Below are 19269 nucleotides of genomic sequence, written 5' to 3' on the forward strand. Positions count from 1 at the left end.
GAACTCGGGCTTGACTTGACCTGGAACTCGGGCTTGATGACCTGGAACTCAGGCTTGACCTGGAACTCGGGCTTGACTTGACCTGGAACTCGGGCTTGATGACCTGGAACTCAGGCTTGACTTGACCTGGAACTCGAGCTTGACCTGGAACTCCAGCTTGACCTGGAACTCAGGCTTGACCTGGAACTCGGGCTTGACTTGACCTGGAACTCGGGCTTGATGACCTGGAACTCGGGCTTGACCTGGAACCCGGGCTTGACCTGGAACTCGGGCTTGACTTGACCTGGAACTCGGGCTTGATTTGACCTGGAACTCGGGCTTGACGACCTGGAACTCGTGCTTGACTTGACCTGGAACTCGGGCTTGACTTGACCTGGAACTCGGGCTTGACTTGACCTGGAACTCGGAATTGACTTGACCTGGAACTCGGGCTTGACTTGACCTAGAACCCGGGCTTGACCTGGAACTCAGGCTTGACTTGAACTGGAACTCGGGCTTGACTTGACCTGGAACTCGGGCTTCATTTGACCTGGAACTCGGGCTTGACTTGACCTGGAACTCGGGCTTGACTTGACCTGGAACTCGGGCCTGACTTGACCTGGAACTCGGGATTGACCTGGAACTCGGGCTTGACTTGACCTGGAACTCGGGCTTGACTTGACCTGGAACTCGGGATTGACTTGACCTGGAACTCGGGCTTGACTTGACCTGGAACTCCGGCTTGACGACCTGGAACTCGGGCTTGACCTGGAACTCGGGCTTGACCTGAAACTCGGGATTGACCTGGAACTCGGACTTAACCTGGAACTCAGGCTTGACCTGGAACTCGAGCTTGACTTGACCTGAAACTCGGGCTTGATGACCTGGAACTCGGGCTTGACTTGACCTGGAACTCGGTCTTGACCTGGAACTCGGGCTTGACTTGACCTGGAACTCAGGCTTGACGACCTGGAACTCGGGCTTGACCTGGAACTCGGGCTTGACTTGACCTGGAACTCGGGCTTGACGATCTGGATCTCGGGCTTGACTTGACCTGGAACTTGGGCTTGAGCTGGAACTCAGGCTTGACCTGATACTCGAGCTTGCCTTGACCTGGAACTCGGGCTTGATGACCTGGAACTCGGGCTTGACTTGACCTGGAACTCGGGCTTGACCTGGAACTCGGGCTTGACTTGACTTGGAACGCAGGCTTGACCTGGAACTCCGGCATGACTTGACCTGGAACTCGGGCTTGACTTGATCTGGAACTCGGGCTTGATGACCTGGAACTCAGGCTTGACCTGGAACTCGGGCTTGACTTGACCTGGAACTCGGGCTTGATGACCTGGAACTCAGGCTTGACTTGACCTGGAACTCGAGCTTGACCTGGAACTCCATCTTGACCTGGAACTCAGGCTTGACCTGGAACTCGGGCTTGACTTGACCTGGAACTCGGGCTTGATGACCTGGAACTCGGGCTTGACGACCTGAATCTCGGGCTTGACTTAACCTGGAACTCGGGCTTGACTTGACCTGGAACTCGGGCTTGACTTGACCTGGAACTCGGGCTTGATGACCTGGAACTCGGGCTTGACCTGGAACTCGGGCTTGACCTGGAACCCGGGCTTGACCTGGAACTCGGGCTTAACGACCTGGAACTCGGGCTTGACGACCTGGAACTCCGGCTTGACCTGGAACTCGGGCTTGACTTGACCTGGAACTCGGGCTTGACTTGACCTGGAACTCGGGCTTGATGACCTGGAACTCGGGCTTGACTTGACCTGGAACTCGGGATTGACCTGGAACTCGGGCTTGACTTGACCTGGAACTCGGGATTGACATGGCACTCGGGCTTGACTTGACCTGAAACTCGGGATTGACCTGGAATTCGGACTTGACTTGACCTGGAACTCGGGCTTGACTTGACCTGGAACTCGGGCTTGATGACCTGGAACTCGGGCTTGACCTGGAACTCGGGCTTGACTTGACCTGGAACTCGGACTTGACTTGACCTGGAACTCGGGCTTGATGACCTGGAACTCAGGCTTGACCTGGAACTCGGGCTTGACTTGACCTGGAACTCGGGCTTGATGACCTGGAACTCGGGCTTGACCTGGAACCCGGGCTTGACCTGGAACTCGGGCTTGACTTGACCTGGAACTCGGGCTTGATTTGACCTGGAACTCGGGCTTGACGACCTGGAACTCGTGCTTGACTTGACCTGGAACTCGGGCTTGACTTGACCTGGAACTCGGGCTTGACTTGACCTGGAACTCGGAATTGACTTGACCTGGAACTCGGGCTTGACTTGACCTAGAACCCGGGCTTGACCTGGAACTCAGGCTTGACTTGAACTGGAACTCGGGCTTGACTTGACCTGGAACTCGGGCTTCATTTGACCTGGAACTCGGGCTTGACTTGACCTGGAACTCGGGCTTGACTTGACCTGGAACTCGGGCCTGACTTGACCTGGAACTCGGGATTGACCTGGAACTCGGGCTTGACTTGACCTGGAACTCGGGCTTGACTTGACCTGGAACTCGGGATTGACTTGACCTGGAACTCGGGCTTGACTTGACCTGGAACTCCGGCTTGACGACCTGGAACTCGGGCTTGACCTGGAACTCGGGCTTGACCTGAAACTCGGGATTGACCTGGAACTCGGACTTAACCTGGAACTCAGGCTTGACCTGGAACTCGAGCTTGACTTGACCTGAAACTCGGGCTTGATGACCTGGAACTCGGACTTGACTTGACCTGGAACTCGGTCTTGACCTGGAACTCGGGCTTGACTTGACCTGGAACTCAGGCTTGACGACCTGGAACTCGGGCTTGACCTGGAACTCGGGCTTGACTTGACCTGGAACTCGGGCTTGACGATCTGGATCTCGGGCTTGACTTGACCTGGAACTTGGGCTTGAGCTGGAACTCAGGCTTGACCTGATACTCGAGCTTGCCTTGACCTGGAACTCGGGCTTGATGACCTGGAACTCGGGCTTGACTTGACCTGGAACTCGGGCTTGACCTGGAACTCGGGCTTGACTTGACTTGGAACGCAGGCTTGACCTGGAACTCCGGCATGACTTGACCTGGAACTCGGGCTTGACTTGATCTGGAACTCGGGCTTGATGACCTGGAACTCAGGCTTGACCTGGAACTCGGGCTTGACTTGACCTGGAACTCGGGCTTGATGACCTGGAACTCAGGCTTGACTTGACCTGGAACTCGAGCTTGACCTGGAACTCCATCTTGACCTGGAACTCAGGCTTGACCTGGAACTCGGGCTTGACTTGACCTGGAACTCGGGCTTGATGACCTGGAACTCGGGCTTGACGACCTGAATCTCGGGCTTGACTTAACCTGGAACTCGGGCTTGACTTGACCTGGAACTCGGGCTTGACTTGACCTGGAACTCGGGCTTGATGACCTGGAACTCGGGCTTGACCTGGAACTCGGGCTTGACCTGGAACCCGGGCTTGACCTGGAACTCGGGCTTAACGACCTGGAACTCGGGCTTGACGACCTGGAACTCCGGCTTGACCTGGAACTCGGGCTTGACTTGACCTGGAACTCGGGCTTGACTTGACCTGGAACTCGGGCTTGATGACCTGGAACTCGGGCTTGACTTGACCTGGAACTCGGGATTGACCTGGAACTCGGGCTTGACTTGACCTGGAACTCGGGATTGACATGGCACTCGGGCTTGACTTGACCTGAAACTCGGGATTGACCTGGAATTCGGACTTGACTTGACCTGGAACTCGGGCTTGACTTGACCTGGAACTCGGGCTTGATGACCTGGAACTCGGGCTTGACCTGGAACTCGGGCTTGACTTGACCTGGAACTCGGACTTGACTTGACCTGGAACTCGGGCTTGATGACCTGGAACTCAGGCTTGACCTGGAACTCGGGCTTGACTTGACCTGGAACTCGGGCTTGATGACCTGGAACTCGAGCTTGACCTGGAACCCCAGCTTGACCTGGAACTCAGGCTTGACCTGGAACTCGGGCTTGACTTGACCTGGAACTCGGGCTTGATGACCTGGAACTCGGGCTTGACCTGGAACTCGGGCTTGACCTGGAACCCGGGCTTGACCTGGAACTCGGGCTTGACTTGACCTGGAACTCGGGCTTGATTTGACCTGGAACTCGGGCTTGACGACCTGGAACTCGTGCTTGACTTGACCTGGAACTCGGGCTTGACTTGACCTGGAACTCGGGCTTGACTTGACCTGGAACTCGGAATTGACTTGACCTGGAACTCGGGCTTGACTTGACCTGGAACTCGGGATTGACCTGGAACTCGGGCTTGACTTGACCTGGAACTCGGGATTGACCTGGAACTCGGGCTTGACTTGACCTGGAACTCGGGATTGACCTGGAACTCAGGCTTGACGACCTGGAACTCGGGCTTGACCTGAAACTCGGGATTGACCTGGAATTCGGACTTGACTTGACCTGGAACTCGGGCTTGACTTGACCTGGAACTCGGGCTTGATGACCTGGAACTCGGGCTTGACCTGGAACTCGGGCTTGATGACCTGGAACTCAGGCTTGACTTGACCTGGAACTCGGGCTTGACCTGGAACCCGGGCTTCACCTGGAACTCAGGCTTGACTTGAACTGGAACTCGGGCTTGACTTGACCTGGAACTCGGGCTTGATTTGACCTGGAACTCGGGCTTGACTTGACCTGGAACTCGGGCTTGACTTGACCTGGAACTCGGGCTTGACTTGACCTGGAACTCGGGATTGACCTGGAACTCGGGCTTGACTTGACCTGGAACTCGGGATTGACCTGGAACTCGGGCTTGACTTGACCTGGAACTCAGGCTTGACGACCTGGAACTCGGGCTTGACCTGAAACTCGGGATTGACCTGGAACTCGGACTTGACGACCTGGAACTCGGGCTTGACTTGACCTGGAAATCGGGCTTGACTTGACCTGGAACTCGGGATTGACTTGACCTGGAACTCGGGCTTGACTTGACCTGGAACCCGAGCTTGACAACCTGGAACTCGGGATTGACCTGGAACTCGGGCTTGACTTGACCTGGAACTCGGGCTTGACCTGGAACTCGGGCTTGACCTGAAACTCGGGATTGACCTGGAACTCGGGCTTGACTTGACCTGGAACCCGAGCTTGACAACCTGGAACTCGGGATTGACCTGGAACTCGGGCTTGACTTGACCTGGAACTCGGGCTTGACCTGGAACTCGGGCTTGACCTGAAACTCGGGATTGACCTGGAACTCGGACTTGACCTGGAACTCAGGCTTCACCTGGAACTCGAGCTTGACCTGGAACTCGAGCTTGACCTGGAACTCGAGCTTGACTTGACCTGGAACTCGGGCTTGATGACCTGCAACTCGGGCTTGACTTGACCTGGAACTCGGTCTTGACCTGGAACTCGGGCTTGACTTGACCTGGAACTCAGGCTTAACGACCTGGAACTCGGGCTTGACTTGACCTGGAACTCGGGATTGACCTGGAACTCGGGCTTGACTTGACCTGGAACTCGGGCTTGACGATCTGGATCTCGGGCTTGACTTGACCTGGAACTCGGGATTGACCTGGAACTCGGGCTTGACTTGACCTGAAACTCGGGATTGACCTGGAATTCGGACTTGACTTGACCTGGAACTCGGGCTTGACTTGACCTGGAACTCGGGCTTGATGACCTGGAACTCGGGCTTGACCTGGAACTCGGGCTTGACTTGACCTGGAACTCGGGCTTGACTTGACCTGGAACTCGGGCTTAATGACCTGGAACTCAGGCTTGACCTGGAACTCGGGCTTGACTTGACCTGGAACTCGGGCTTGATGACCTGGAACTCAGGCTTGACTTGACCTGGAACTCGAGCTTGACCTGGAACTCCAGCTTGACCTGGAACTCAGGCTTGACCTGGAACTCGGGCTTGACTTGACCTGGAACTCGGGCGTGATGACCTGGAACTCGGGCTTGACCTGGAACTCGGGCTTGACCTGGAACCCGGGCTTGACCTGGAACTCGGGCTTGACTTGACCTGGAACTCGGGCTTGATTTGACCTGGAACTCGGGCTTGACGACCTGGAACTCGTGCTTGACTTGACCTGGAACTCGGGCTTGACTTGACCTGGAACTCGGGCTTGACTTGACCTGGAACTCGGAATTGACTTGACCTGGAACTCGGGCTTGACTTGACCTGGAACTCGGGCTTGATGACCTGCAACTCGGGCTTGACTTGACCTGGAACTCGGTCTTGACCTGGAACTCGGGCTTGACTTGACCTGGAACTCAGGCTTGACGACCTGGAACTCGGGCTTGACTTGACCTGGAACTCGGGATTGACCTGGAACTCGGGCTTGACTTGACCTGGAACTCGGGCTTGACGATCTGGATCTCGGGCTTGACTTGACCTGGAACTCGGGATTGACCTGGAACTCGGGCTTGACTTGACCTGAAACTCGGGATTGACCTGGAATTCGGACTTGACTTGACCTGGAACTAGGGCTTGACTTGACCTGGAACTCGGGCTTGATGACCTGGAACTCGGGCTTGACCTGGAACTCGGGCTTGACTTGACCTGGAACTCGGGCTTGACTTGAGCTGGAACTCGGGCTTAATGACCTGGAAATCAGGCTTGACCTGGAACTCGGGCTTGACTTGACCTGGAACTCGGGCTTGATGACCTGGAACTCAGGCTTGACTTGACCTGGAACTCGAGCTTGACCTGGAACTCCAGCTTGACCTGGAACTCAGGCTTGACCTGGAACTCGGGCTTGACTTGACCTGGAACTCGGGCTTGATGACCTGGAACTCGGGCTTGACCTGGAACTCGGGCTTGACCTGGAACCCGGGCTTGACCTGGAACTCGGGCTTGACTTGACCTGGAACTCGGGCTTGACGACCTGGAACTCGTGCTTGACTTGACCTGGAACTCGGGCTTGACTTGACCTGGAAGTCGGGCTTGACTTGACCTGGAACTCGGAATTGACTTGACCTGGAACTCGGGCTTGACTTGACCTGGAACTCGGGATTGACCTGGAACTCGGGCTTGACTTGACCTGGAACTCGGGCTTGACTTGACCTGGAACTCGGGCTTGACTTGACCTGGAACTCGGGATTGACCTGGAACTCAGGCTTGACGACCTGGAACTCGGGCTTGACCTGAAACTCGGGATTGACCTGGAATTCGGACTTGACTTGACCTGGAACTCGTGCTTGACTTGACCTGGAACTCGTGCTTGATGACCTGGAACTCGGGCTTGACCTGGAACTCGGGCTTGATGACCTGGAACTCAGGCTTGACTTGACCTGGAACTCGGGCTTGACCTGGATCCCGGGCTTGACCTGGAACTCAGGCTTGACTTGAACTGGAACTCGGGCTTGACTTGACCTGGAACTCGGGCTTGATTTGACCTGGAACTCGGGCTTGACTTGACCTGGAACTCGGGATTGACTTGACCTGGAACTCGTGCTTGACTTGACCTGGAACTCGGGATTGACCTGGAACTCGGGCTTGACTTGACCTGGAACTCGGGATTGACCTGGAACTCGGGCTTGACTTGACCTGGAACTCAGGCTTGACGACCTGGAACTCGGGCTTGACCTGAAACTCGGGATTGACCTTGAACTCGGACTTGACGACCTGGAACTCGGGCTTGACTTGACCTGGAAATCGGGCTTGACTTGACCTGGAACTCGGGATTGACTTGACCTGGAACTCGGGCTTGACTTGACCTGGAACCCGAGCTTGACAACCTGGAACTCGGGATTGACCTGGAACTCGGGCTTGACTTGACCTGGAACTCGGGATTGACCTGGAACGCGGGCTTGACTTGACCTGGAACTCGGGCTTGACTTGACCTGGAACTCAGGCTTGACGAACTGGAACTCGGACTTGACCTGGAATTCAGGCTTCACCTGGAACTCGAGCTTGACCTGGAACTCGAGCTTGACTTGACCTGGAACTCGGGCTTGATGATCTGGAACTCGGGCTTGACTTGACCTGGAACTCGGTCTTGACCTGGAACTCGGGCTTGACTTGACCTGGAACTCAGGCTTGACGACCTGGAACTCGGGCTTGACCTGGAACTCGGGCTTGACTTGACCTGGAACTCGGGCTTGACGATCTGGATCTCGGGCTTGACTTGACCTGGAACTCGGGATTGACCTGGAACTCGGGCTTGACTTGACCTGGAACTCGGGATTGACCTGGAACTCGGGCTTGACTTGACCTGGAACTCAGGCTTGACGACCTGGAACTCGTGCTTGTCCTGGAACTCGGGATTGACCTGGAACTCGGGCTTGACTTGACCTGGAACTCGGGATTGACTTGACCTGGAACCCGAGCTTGACAACCTGGAACTCGGGATTGACCTGGAACTCGGGCTTGACTTGACCTGGAACTCGGGATTGACCTGGAACGCGGGCTTGACTTAACCTGGAACTCGGGCTTGACTTGACCTGGAACTCAGGCTTGACGACCTGGAACTCGGGCTTGACCTGGAACTCGGGCATGACCTGAAACTCGGGATTGACTTGACCTGGAACTCAGGCTTGACGACCTGGAACTCGGGCTTGACCTGGAACTCGGGCTTGACCTGGAACTCGGGATTGACTTGACCTGGAACTCGGGCTTGACTTGACCTGGAACCCGAGCTTGACAACCTGGAACTCCGGATTGACCTGGAACTCGGGCTTGACTTGACCTGGAACTCGGGCTTGACTTGACCTGGAACTCGGGCTTGACTTGACCTGGAACTCGGAATTGACTTGACCTGGAACTCGGGCTTGACTTGACCTTGAACTCGGGATTGTCCTGGAACTCGGGCTTGACTTGACCTGGAACTCGGGCTTGACTGAACCTGGAACTCGGGATTGACCTGGAACTCGGGCTTGACTTGACCTGGAACTCGGGATTGACCTGAAACTCAGGCTTGACGACCTGGAACTCGGGCTTGACCTGAAACTCGGGATTGACCTGGAATTCGGACTTGACTTGACCTGGAACTCGGGCTTGACTTGACCTGGAACTCGGGCTTGATGACCTGGAACTCGGGCTTGACCTGGAACTCGGGCTTGATGACCTGGAACTCAGGCTTGACTTGACCTGGAACTCGGGCTTGACCTAGAACCCGGGCTTGACCTGGAACTCAGGCTTGACTTGAACTGGAACTCGGGCTTGACTTGACCTGGAACTCGGGCTTCATTTGACCTGGAACTCGGGCTTGACTTGACCTGGAACTCGGGCTTGACTTGACCTGGAACTCGGGCCTGACTTGACCTGGAACTCGGGATTGACCTGGAACTCGGGCTTGACTTGACCTGGAACTCGGGATTGACCTGGAACTCGGGCTTGACTTGACCTGGAACTCAGGCTTGACGACCTGGAACTCGGGCTTGACCTGAAACTCGGGATTGACCTGGAACTCGGGCTTGACTTGACCTGGAAATCGGGCTTGACTTGACCTGGAACTCGGGATTTACTTGACCTGGAACTCGGGCTTGACTTGACCTGGAACTCAGGCTTGACGACCTGGAACTCGGGCTTGACCTGGAACTCGGGCTTGACCTGAAACTCGGGATTGACCTGGAACTCGGACTTAACCTGGAACTCAGGCTTGACCTGGAACTCGAGCTTGACTTGACCTGGAACTCGGGCTTGATGACCTGGAACTCGGGCTTGACTTGACCTGGAACTCGGTCTTGACCTGGAACTCGGGATTGACTTGACCTGGAACTCAGGCTTGTCGACCTGGAACTCGGCCTTGACCTGGAACTCGGGCTTGACTTGCCCTGGATCTCGGGCTTGACGATCTGGATCTCGGGCTTGACTTGACCTGGAACTTGGGCTTGAGCTGGAACTCAGGCTTGACCTGAAACTCGAGCTTGCCTTGACCTGGAACTCGGGCTTGATGACCTGGAACTCGGACTTGACCTGGAACTCGGGCTTGACTTGACCTGGAACTCGGGCTTGACCTGGAACTCGGGCTTGACTTGACTTGGAACGCAGGCTTGACCTGGAACTCGGGCATGACTTGACCTGGAACTCGGGCTTGACTTGATCTGGAACTCGGGCTTGATGACCTGGAACTCAGGCTTGAACTGGAACTCGGGCTTGACTTGACCTGGAACTCGGGCTTGATGACCTGGAACTCAGGCTTGACTTGACCTGGAACTCGAGCTTGACCTGGAACTCCATCTTGACCTGGAACTCAGGCTTGACCTGGAACTCGGGCTTGACTTGACCTGGAACTCGGGCTTGATGACCTGGAACTCGGGCTTGACGACCTGAAACTCGGGCTTGACTTGACCTGGAACTCGGGCTTGACTTGACCTGGAACTCGGGCTTGACTTGACCTGGAACTCGGGCTTGATGACCTGGAACTCGGGCTTGACCTGGAACTCGGGCTTGACCTGTAACCCGGGCTTGACCTGGAACTCGGGCTTAACGACCTGGAACTCGGGCTTGACGACCTGGAACTCCGGCTTGACCTGGAACTCGGGCTTGACTTGACCTGGAACTCGGGCTTGACTTGACCTGGAACTCGGGCTTGACTTGACCTGGAACTCGGGCTTGATGACCTGGAACTCGGGCTTGACTTGACCTGGAACTCGGGATTGACCTGGAACTCGGGCTTGACTTGACCTGGAACTCGGGATTGACCTGGAACTCGGGCTTGACTTGACCTGAAACTCGGGATTGACCTGGAATTCGGACTTGACTTGACCTGGAACTCGGGCTTGACTTGACCTGGAACTCGGGCTTGATGACCTGGAACTCGGGCTTGACCTGGAACTCGGGCTTGACTTGGAACTCGGGCTTGACTTGACCTGGAACTCGGGCTTGATGACCTGGAACTCGAGCTTGACCTGGAACTCCAGCTTGACCTGGAACTCAGGCTTGACCTGGAACTCGGGCTTGACTTGACCTGGAACTCGGGCTTGATGACCTGGAACTCGGGCTTGACCTGGAACTCGGGCTTGACCTGGAACCCGGGCTTGACCTGGAACTCGGGCTTGACTTGACCTGGAACTCGGGCTTGATTTGACCTGGAACTCGGGCTTGACGACCTGGAACTCGTGCTTGACTTGACCTGGAACTCGGGCTTGTCTTGACCTGGAACTCGGGCTTGACTTGACCTGGAACTCGGAATTGACTTGACCTGGAACTCGGGCTTGACTTGACCTGGAACTCGGGATTGACCTGGAACTCGGGCTTGACTTGACCTGGAACTCGGGATTGACCTGGAACTCGGGCTTGACTTGACCTGGAACTCGGGATTGACCTGGAACTCAGGCTTGACGACCTGGAACTCGGGCTTGACCTGAAACTCGGGATTGACCTGGAATTCGGACTTGACTTGACCTGGAACTCGGGCTTGACTTGACCTGGAACTCGGGCTTGATGACCTGGAACTCGGTCTTGACCTGGAACTCGGGCTTGATGACCTGGAACTCAGGCTTGACTTGACCTGGAACTCGGGCTTGATTTGACCTGGAACTCGGGCTTGACTTGACCTGGAACTCGGGCTTGACTTGACCTGGAACTCGGGCTTGACTTGACCTGGAACTCGGGATTGACCTGGAACTCGGGCTTGACTTGACCTGGAACTCGGGATTGACCTGGAACTCGGGCTTGACTTGACCTGGAACTCAGGCTTGACGACCTGGAACTCGGGCTTGACCTGAAACTCGGGATTGACCTGGAACTCGGACTTGACGACCTGGAACTCGGGCTTGACTTGACCTGGAAATCGGGCTTGACTTGACCTGGAACTCGGGATTGACTTGACCTGGAACTCGGGCTTGACTTGACCTGGAACCCGAGCTTGACAACCTGGAACTCGGGATTGACCTGGAACTCGGGCTTGACTTGACCTGGAACTCGGGCTTGACCTGGAACTCGGGCTTGACCTGAAACTCGGGATTGACCTGGAACTCGGGCTTGACTTGACCTGGAACCCGAGCTTGACAACCTGGAACTCGGGATTGACCTGGAACTCGGGCTTGACTTGACCTGGAACTCGGGCTTGACCTGGAACTCGGGCTTGACCTGAAACTCGGGATTGACCTGGAACTCGGACTTGACCTGGAACTCAGGCTTCACCTGGAACTCGAGCTTGACCTGGAACTCGAGCTTGACTTGACCTGGAACTCGGGCTTGATGACCTGGAACTCGGGCTTGACTTGACCTGGAACTCGGTCTTGACCTGGAACTCGGGCTTGACTTGACCTGGAACTCAGGCTTGACGACCTGGAACTCGGGCTTGACTTGACCTGGAACTCGGGATTCACCTGGAACTCGGGCTTGACCTGAAACTCGGGATTGACCTGGAATTCGGACTTGACTTAACCTGGAACTCGGGCTTGACTTGACCTGGAACTCGGGCTTGATGACCTGGAACTCGGTCTTGACCTGGAACTCGGGCTTGATGACCTGGAACTCAGGCTTGACTTGACCTGGAACTCGGGCTTGACCTGGAACCCGGGCTTGACCTGGAACTCAGGCTTGACTTGAACTGGAACTCGGGCTTGACTTGACCTGGAACTCGGGCTTGATTTGACCTGGAACTCGGGCTTGACTTGACCTGGAACTCGGGCTTGACTTGACCTGGAACTCGGGATTGACCTGGAACTCGGGCTTGACTTGACCTGGAACTCGGGATTGACCTGGAACTCGGGCTTGACTTGACCTGGAACTCAGGCTTGACGACCTGGAACTCGGGCTTGACCTGAAACTCGGGATTGACCTGGAACTCGGACTTGACGACCTGGAACTCGGGCTTGACTTGACCTGGAAATCGGGCTTGACTTGACCTGGAACTCGGGATTGACTTGACCTGGAACTCGGGCTTGACTTGACCTGGAACCCGAGCTTGACAACCTGGAACTCGGGATTGACCTGGAACTCGGGCTTGACTTGACCTGGAACTCGGGCTTGACCTGGAACTCGGGCTTGACCTGAAACTCGGGATTGACCTGGAACTCGGGCTTGACTTGACCTGGAACCCGAGCTTGACAACCTGGAACTCGGGATTGACCTGGAACTCGGGCTTGACTTGACCTGGAACTCGGGCTTGACCTTCAACTCGGGCTTGACCTGAAACTCGGGATTGACCTGGAACTCGGACTTGATGACCTGGAACTCGGGCTTGACCTGGAACTCGGGCTTGACCTGTAACCCGGGCTTGACCTGGAACTCGGGCTTAACGACCTGGAACTCGGGCTTGACGACCTGGAACTCCGGCTTGACCTGGAACTCGGGCTTGACTTGACCTGGAACTCGGGCTTGACTTGACCTGGAACTCGGGCTTGACTTGACCTGGAACTCGGGCTTGATGACCTGGAACTCGGGCTTGACTTGACCTGGAACTCGGGATTGACCTGGAACTCGGGCTTGACTTGACCTGGAACTCGGGATTGACCTGGAACTCGGGCTTGACTTGACCTGAAACTCGGGATTGACCTGGAATTCGGACTTGACTTGACCTGGAACTCGGGCTTGACTTGACCTGGAACTCGGGCTTGATGACCTGGAACTCGGGCTTGACCTGGAACTCGGGCTTGACTTGACCTGGAACTCGGACTTGACTTGACCTGGAACTCGGGCTTGATGACCTGGAACTCAGGCTTGACCTGGAACTCGGGCTTGACTTGACCTGGAACTCGGGCTTGATGACCTGGAACTCGAGCTTGACCTGGAACTCCAGCTTGACCTGGAACTCAGGCTTGACCTGGAACTCGGGCTTGACTTGACCTGGAACTCGGGCTTGATGACCTGGAACTCGGGCTTGACCTGGAACTCGGGCTTGACCTGGAACCCGGGCTTGACCTGGAACTCGGGCTTGACTTGACCTGGAACTCGGGCTTGATTTGACCTGGAACTCGGGCTTGACGACCTGGAACTCGTGCTTGACTTGACCTGGAACTCGGGCTTGTCTTGACCTGGAACTCGGGCTTGACTTGACCTGGAACTCGGAATTGACTTGACCTGGAACTCGGGCTTGACTTGACCTGGAACTCGGGATTGACCTGGAACTCGGGCTTGACTTGACCTGGAACTCGGGATTGACCTGGAACTCGGGCTTGACTTGACCTGGAACTCGGGATTGACCTGGAACTCAGGCTTGACGACCTGGAACTCGGGCTTGACCTGAAACTCGGGATTGACCTGGAATTCGGACTTGACTTGACCTGGAACTCGGGCTTGACTTGACCTGGAACTCGGGCTTGATGACCTGGAACTCGGTCTTGACCTGGAACTCGGGCTTGATGACCTGGAACTCAGGCTTGACTTGACCTGGAACTCGGGCTTGATTTGACCTGGAACTCGGGCTTGACTTGACCTGGAACTCGGGCTTGACTTGACCTGGAACTCGGGCTTGACTTGACCTGGAACTCGGGATTGACCTGGAACTCGGGCTTGACTTGACCTGGAACTCGGGATTGACCTGGAACTCGGGCTTGACTTGACCTGGAACTCAGGCTTGACGACCTGGAACTCGGGCTTGACCTGAAACTCGGGATTGACCTGGAACTCGGACTTGACGACCTGGAACTCGGGCTTGACTTGACCTGGAAATCGGGCTTGACTTGACCTGGAACTCGGGATTGACTTGACCTGGAACTCGGGCTTGACTTGACCTGGAACCCGAGCTTGACAACCTGGAACTCGGGATTGACCTGGAACTCGGGCTTGACTTGACCTGGAACTCGGGCTTGACCTGGAACTCGGGCTTGACCTGAAACTCGGGATTGACCTGGAACTCGGGCTTGACTTGACCTGGAACCCGAGCTTGACAACCTGGAACTCGGGATTGACCTGGAACTCGGGCTTGACTTGACCTGGAACTCGGGCTTGACCTGGAACTCGGGCTTGACCTGAAACTCGGGATTGACCTGGAACTCGGACTTGACCTGGAACTCAGGCTTCACCTGGAACTCGAGCTTGACCTGGAACTCGAGCTTGACTTGACCTGGAACTCGGGCTTGATGACCTGGAACTCGGGCTTGACTTGACCTGGAACTCGGTCTTGACCTGGAACTCGGGCTTGACTTGACCTGGAACTCAGGCTTGACGACCTGGAACTCGGGCTTGACTTGACCTGGAACTCGGGATTCACCTGGAACTCGGGCTTGACCTGAAACTCGGGATTGACCTGGAATTCGGACTTGACTTGACCTGGAACTCGGGCTTGACTTGACCTGGAACTCGGGCTTGATGACCTGGAACTCGGTCTTGACCTGGAACTCGGGCTTGATGACCTGGAACTCAGGCTTGACTTGACCTGGAACTCGGGCTTGACCTGGAACCCGGGCTTGACCTGGAACTCAGGCTTGACTTGAACTGGAACTCGGGCTTGACTTGACCTGGAACTCGGGCTTGATTTGACCTGGAACTCGGGCTTGACTTGACCTGGAACTCGGGCTTGACTTGACCTGGAACTCGGGATTGACCTGGAACTCGGGCTTGACTTGACCTGGAACTCGGGATTGACCTGGAACTCGGGCTTGACTTGACCTGGAACTCAGGCTTGACGACCTGGAACTCGGGCTTGACCTGAAACTCGGGATTGACCTGGAACTCGGACTTGACGACCTGGAACTCGGGCTTGACTTGACCTGGAAATCGGGCTTGACTTGACCTGGAACTCGGGATTGACTTGACCTGGAACTCGGGCTTGACTTGACCTGGAACCCGAGCTTGACAACCTGGAACTCGGGATTGACCTGGAACTCGGGCTTGACTTGACCTGGAACTCGGGCTTGACCTGGAACTCGGGCTTGACCTGAAACTCGGGATTGACCTGGAACTCGGGCTTGACTTGACCTGGAACCCGAGCTTGACAACCTGGAACTCGGTATTGACCTGGAACTCGGGCTTGACTTGACCTGGAACTCGGGCTTGACCTTCAACTCGGGCTTGACCTGAAACTCGGGATTGACCTGGAACTCGGACTTGACCTGGAACTCAGGCTTCACCTGGAACTCGAGCTTGACCTGGAACTCGAGCTTGACTTGACCTGGAACTCGGGCTTGATGACCTGGAACTCGGGCTTGACTTGACCTGGAACTCGGTCTTGACCTGGAACTCGGGCTTGACTTGACCTGGAACTCAGGCTTGACGACCTGGAACTCGGGCTTGACTTGACCTGGAACTCGGGATTCACCTGGAACTTGGGCTTGACTTGACCTGGAACTCGGGCTTGACGATCTGGATCTCGGGCTTGACTTGACCTGGAACTCGGGATTGACCTGGAACTCGGGCTTGACTTGACCTGAAACTCGGGATTGACCTGGAATTCGGACTTGACTTGACCTGGAACTCGGGCTTGACTTGACCTGGAACTCGGGCTTGATGACCTGGAACTCGGGCTTGACCTGGAACTCGGGCTTGACTTGACCTGGAACTCGGGCTTGACTTGACCTGGAACTCGGGCTTGATGACCTGGAACTCAGGCTTGACCTGGAACTCGGGCTTGACTTGACCTGGAACTCGGGCTTGATGACCTGGAACTCAGGCTTGACTTGACCTGGAACTCGAGCTTGACCTGGAACTCCAGCTTGACCTGGAACTCAGGCTTGACCTGGAACTCGGGCTTGACTTGACCTGGAACTCGGGCTTGATGACCTGGAACTCGGGCTTGACCTGGAACTCGGGCTTGACCTGGAACCCGGGCTTGACCTGGAACTCGGGCTTGACTTGACCTGGAACTCGGGCTTGATTTGACCTGGAACTCGGGCTTGACGACCTGGAACTCGTGCTTGACTTGACCTGGAACTCGGGCTTGACTTGACCTGGAACTCGGGCTTGACTTGACCTGGAACTCGGAATTGACTTGACCTGGAACTCGGGCTTGACTTGACCTGGAACTCGGGATTGACCTGGAACTCGGGCTTGACTTGACATGGAACTCGGGCTTGACTTGACCTGGAACTCGGGATTCACCTGGAACTCGGGCTTGACTTGACCTGGAACTCGGGATTGACCTGGAACTCAGGCTTGACGACCTGGAACTCGGGCTTGACCTGAAACTCGGGATTGACCTGGAATTCGGACTTGACTTGACCTGGAACTCGGGCTTGACTTGACCTGGAACTCGTGCTTGATGACCTGGAACTCGGGCTTGACCTGGAACTCGGGCTTGATGACCTGGAACTCAGGCTTGACTTGACCTGGAACTCGGGCTTGACCTGGATCCCGGGCTTGACCTGGAACTCAGGCTTGACTTGAACTGGAACTCGGGCTTGACTTGACCTGGAACTCGGGCTTGATTTGACCTGGAACTCGGGCTTGACTTGACCTGGAACTCGGGCTTGACTTGACCTGGAACTCGGGCTTGACTTGACCTGGAACTCGGGATTGACCTGGAACTCGGGCTTGACTTGACCTGGAACTCGGGATTGACCTGGAACTCGGGCTTGACTTGACCTGGAACTCAGGCTTGACGACCTGGAACTCGGGCTTGACCTGAAACTCGGGATTGACCTTGAACTCGGACTTGACGACCTGGAAATCGGGCTTGACTTGACCTGGAACTCGGGATTGACTTGACCTGGAACTCGGGCTTGACTTGACCTGGAACCCGAGCTTGACAACCTGGAACTCGGGATTGACCTGGAACTCGGGCTTGACTTGACCTGGAACTCGGGATTGAGCTGGAACGCGGGCTTGACTTGACCTGGAACTCGGGCTTGACTTGACCTGGAACTCAGGCTTGACGACCTGGAACTCGGACTTGACCTGGAATTCAGGCTTCACCTGGAACTCGAGCTTGACCTGGAACTCGAGCTTGACTTGACCTGGAACTCGGGCTTGATGACCTGGAACTCGGGCTTGACTTCACCTGGAACTCGGTCTTGACCTGGAACTCGGGCTTGACTTGACCTGGAACTCAGGCTTGACGACCTGGAGCTCGGGCTTGACCTGGAACTCGGGCTTGACTTGACCTGGAACTCGGGCTTGACGATCTGGATCTCGGGCTTGACTTGACTTGGAACTCGGGATTGACCTGGAACTCGGGCTTGACTTGACCTGGAACTCGGGATTGACCTGGAACTCGGGCTTGACTTGACCTGGGACTCAGGCTTGACGACCTGGAACTCGTGCTTGACCTGGAACTCGGGATTGACCTGGAACTCGGGCTTGACTTGACCTGGAACTCGGGATTGACTTGACCTGGAACCCGAGCTTGACAACCTGGAACTCGGGATTGACCTGGAACTCGGGCTTGACTTGACCTGGAACTCGGGATTGACCTGGAACGCGGGCTTGACTTGACCTGGAACTCGGGCTTGACTTGACCTGGAACTCAGGCTTGACGACCTGCAACTCGGGCTTGACCTGGAACTCGGGCTTGACCTGGAACTCGGGATTGACTTGACCTGGAACTCGGGCTTGACTTGACCTGGAACCCGAGCTTGACAACCTGGAACTCGGGATTGACCTGGAACTCGGGCTTGACTTGACCTGGAACTCGGGATTGACCTGGAACGCGGGCTTGACTTGACCTGGAACTCGGGCTTGACTTGACCTGGAACTCAGGCTTGACGACCTGGAACTCGGGCTTGACCTGGAACTCGGGATTGACCTGGAACTCGGGCTTGACTTGACCTGGAACTCAGGCTTGACGACCTGGAACTCGTGCTTGACCTGGAACTCGGGATTGACCTGGAACTCGGGCTTGACTTTACCTGGAACTCGGGATTGACCTGGAACTCGGGCTTGACTTGACCTGGAACTCAGGCTGACGACCTGGAACTCGGGCTTGACCTGGAACTCGGGCTTGACCTGAAACTCGGGATTGACCTGGAACTCGGACTTGACCTGGAACTCGGGCTTGACCTGGAACTCAGGCTTGACCTGAAACTCGGGCTTGACTTAACCTGGAACTCGGGCTTGACTTGACCTGGAACTCGGGATTGACCTGGAACTCGGGCTTGACTTGACCTGGAACTCGGGATTGACCTGGAACTCGGGCTTGACTTGACCTGGAACTCGAGCTTGACCTGGAACTCCAACTTGACCTGGAACTCAGGCTTGACCTGGAACTCGGGCTTGACTTGACCTGGAACTCGGGCTTGATGACCTGGAACTTGGGCTTGACGACCTGAATCTCGGGCTTGACTTGACCTGGAACTCGGGCTTGACTTGACCTGGAACTCGGGCTTGACTTGACCTGGAACTCGGGCTTGACTTGACCTGGAAATCGGGCTTGATTTGACCTGGAACTCGGGATTGACTTGACCTGGAACTCGGGCTTGACTTGACCTGGAACTCGGGATTGACCTGGAACTCGGGC

This window comes from Hypanus sabinus, chromosome 23, assembly GCF_030144855.1.
Source record: "Hypanus sabinus isolate sHypSab1 chromosome 23, sHypSab1.hap1, whole genome shotgun sequence".
NCBI lineage: Eukaryota > Metazoa > Chordata > Chondrichthyes > Myliobatiformes > Dasyatidae > Hypanus > Hypanus sabinus.